The 3,389-nt window shown below is 27.1% G+C and overlaps 2 long non-coding RNA genes across 2 annotated transcripts in view; both read right to left on the reverse strand.

Annotated features, from left to right (window-relative positions):
- Positions 1-910, reverse strand: part of LOC117112507 — a 2,015-nt gene extending 1,105 nt beyond the window's left edge. Inside the window, exon 1 of the long non-coding RNA XR_004446051.1 lies at positions 495-910. This is a non-coding gene — a long non-coding RNA (uncharacterized LOC117112507). The remainder of the gene's footprint in view (positions 1-494) is intronic.
- The window catches only part of LOC117112506, an 8,309-nt gene that overhangs the window by 4,166 nt on the left and 754 nt on the right, over positions 1-3,389 (reverse strand). The gene's annotated exons all lie outside the window — the stretch shown is intronic.

Raw genomic sequence — 3,389 nt, forward strand, 5'->3', positions numbered from 1 at the left:
ACCAGAAAGAAATCTTAATTTGTTCACATAAATTAGAAGCATTTAACAGATCAATGCAAATTGTTGTAAATACGAGGGAGTTGTTGGTAATAATGATAATAATACCAGTAGCATAGGCCTAGCCTATAGAGTATAGAGGCCTATGCCTACCTCTATAAAAATCATTAAAATAATCATATCATGGACTTTTTTTTACAATAATAAATAAGTGAGAACACAGCCCAATTTACCACGCTCCAATACTTCCATTATAGGGCAGGCCAAGCCTAGCCCTCTTTGGCATATCCTCAGTTCTGTCTTTTCTTATTAACAGGCCTAGGCTAGACTCGGAGAATCATAGCATGCTTGTTATTCCCTAGGCCTAGGCTCCTAATCCTATGCAGAGATCCAATCCAAACCAATTCAATTTTTGACTTAAAAGACGCATTATACTAAGCCTAAATGCGCCAATTTAAACAACATTAAATGAATATTAATATAAAAACAATTCTTACCTATTGGTACTGCTGAAATACTTCACAATGTATGGTTATGCCTGCAGTTTTATCATCATGAATGTGCACTGAGAAAGAGATCTAATCCACTAACAAATTTCAGTTAACTGATAACATTCAAAAAAGCACCTTTGTTAATTTCCATGGCCTTCAGTGATAAACATGGATAAAGTGACCAATCACATTGGTGATTTGAGATTATCCGTGGTTGGCTGAACAGCTTAAATGACAACATCTGTTATTGTTAGCTTGTGTTTTAAAGTTGTATGTTTTATTATGTTATATTATTTCAGTATAGTCCTAGACTTTGGCTATGTATTGTTAATTATACTGCCAGGATTTTCATAATATAAATTTATTTTTCTTAATTATTTCAGCAGAACAGGGAAAATCTCCCAAAAATATGACAATTTAGAGGTTTCAAAGGCTTAGGTTTTATTATGTTATATTATTTTAGTATAGTCCTAGACTTTGGCTATGTATTGTTAATTATACTGCCAGGATTTTCATAATATAAATTTATTTTTCTTAATTATTTCAGCAGAACAATTAGAAATAATGTCAAAAGTAGGCCCACACATGGAGCTATAAAATTTAATAATTATAACTCCATGGCCCACATATGTATTTTTTTATCAAAGAGTCCAAACACCCCCCTCCCCCGTCTCCACTGATGCCACCCCTGTAACAGAAGCAAAAGATGACAGGGCCACGTGGGCTGTCCAGAACACTTCGATGTTCCAGGGGAAGGGAAAGAATCCCTGGAAGCAAAGCAAACTAGGGCTAAATTAATTTTTAAATTCTTAATTTTTGTTTCTAAGTCTGCTTCTAATAATACTACGGAAACACGATTCATATAACATTCTAATAATAAACCTAAAGGTTCCTATAAGATTTATAATAATACCTATAGGATTCCCATAAGATTATCATAATAAACCTATAAGAATTGTATAAGATTATCATAAACCCATAAAATTCTTTGTTTAGTCTAATAATATACCTATAGGATTCCTAGAAGATTCTAATAATATACCTATAGGATTTCTATAAGATTTCAATGATATACCTATAGGATTCTTATAAGATTCTAATAATAAACCAATAGTATTCCTATAAGATTTTATTAATACATCTATAGGATTCCTATAAGACTTTATTAATAAACCTTTAGGATTCCTATAAGAGTCTAATAATATATCTATAGGATTCCTATAATATTTTAATAATAAACCTATAGCATTCCTATTAATTTTTAATACTAAACCTATAGGATTCCTATAAGATTTTAATAGTAAACCTATAGGATTCCTATAAGATTCTAATGATATACCAATAGGATTCTATTAAATTCTAATAATATACCTATAAGATTCCTATAAGATTCTAATAATATATCTATAGGAGTCCTATAAGATTTTAATAATAACCCTATAGCATTCCTATAACATTTTGATAATAAACCTATAGGATTCCTATAAGATTAAATTAATAAACCTATAGGATTCCTATAAGATTTGAATGATATACCAATAGATTCCTATAAGATTCTAATATTATACCTATAAGATTCCTATAAGATTCTAACAATATACCTATAGGATTTCTATAAGATTTCAATAATATACCTATATGATTCTTATAAGATTCTAATAATAAACCAATAGATTCCTATAAGATTTTATTAATACATCTTATAGGATTCCTATAAAATTTTAATAATAAACCTTTAGGATTCCTATAAGAGTCTAATCTATATTATTCCTATAAGATTTTAATAATAAACCTATAGCATTCCTATAAAATTTTGATAATAAACCTATAGGATTCCTATAGGATTTTAATAATAAATATATAGGATTCCTATAAGATTCGAATGATATACCAATAGGATTCCTATAAGATTCTAATAATATCCATATAGGATTCCTATAAGATTCTAACAATATACCTATCGGATTTCTATAAGATTTCAATAATATACCTATAGGATTTTTATAAGATTCTTATAATAAACCAATAGGATTCCTATAAGATTTTATTAATACCTCTATAGGATTCCTATAAGATTTTAATAATAAACCTTTAGAATTCCTATAAGAGTCTAATAATATATCTATAGGATTCCTATAAGATTTTAATAATAAACCTATAGCATTCCTATAAAATTCTAATAATAAACCTGTAGGGTTCCTAAAAGATTCTAATATTTGAACCTATAGGAATCCTATACGATTCTAATAATATACCTATATGATTCCTATACGATTCTAATAATAAACCTATAGTATTCCTATAAGTTTTTAATAATAAACATATATGATTCCTATAAGATTCTAATATTTGAACCTATAGGAATCCTATACGATTCTAATAATATACCTATATGATTCCTATACGATTCTAATAATAAACCTATAGTATTCCTATAAGTTTTTAATAATAAACATATATGATTCCTATAAGATTCTAATATTTGAACCTATAGGAATCCTATACGATTCTAATAATATACCTATATGATTCCTATACGATTCTAATAATAAACCTATAGTATTCCTATAAGTTTTTAATAATAAACATATATGATTCCTATAAGATTCTAATATTTGAACCTATAGGAATCCTATACGATTCTAATAATATACCTATATGATTCCTATACGATTCTAATAATAAACCTATAGTATTCCTATAAGTTTTTAATAATAAACATATATGATTCCTATAAGATTCTAATATTTGAACCTATAGGAATCCTATACGATTCTAATAATATACCTATATGATTCCTATACGATTCTAATAATAAACCTATAGTATTCCTATAAGTTTTTAATAATAAACATATATGATTCCTATAAGATTCTAATATTTGAACCTATAGGAATCCTA

The sequence above is a fragment of the Anneissia japonica genome, unplaced genomic scaffold (assembly GCF_011630105.1).
Source record: "Anneissia japonica isolate Jap-2015-1 unplaced genomic scaffold, ASM1163010v1 scaffold12856_len40468_cov114, whole genome shotgun sequence".
Classification (NCBI taxonomy): Eukaryota; Metazoa; Echinodermata; class Crinoidea; order Comatulida; family Comatulidae; genus Anneissia; species Anneissia japonica.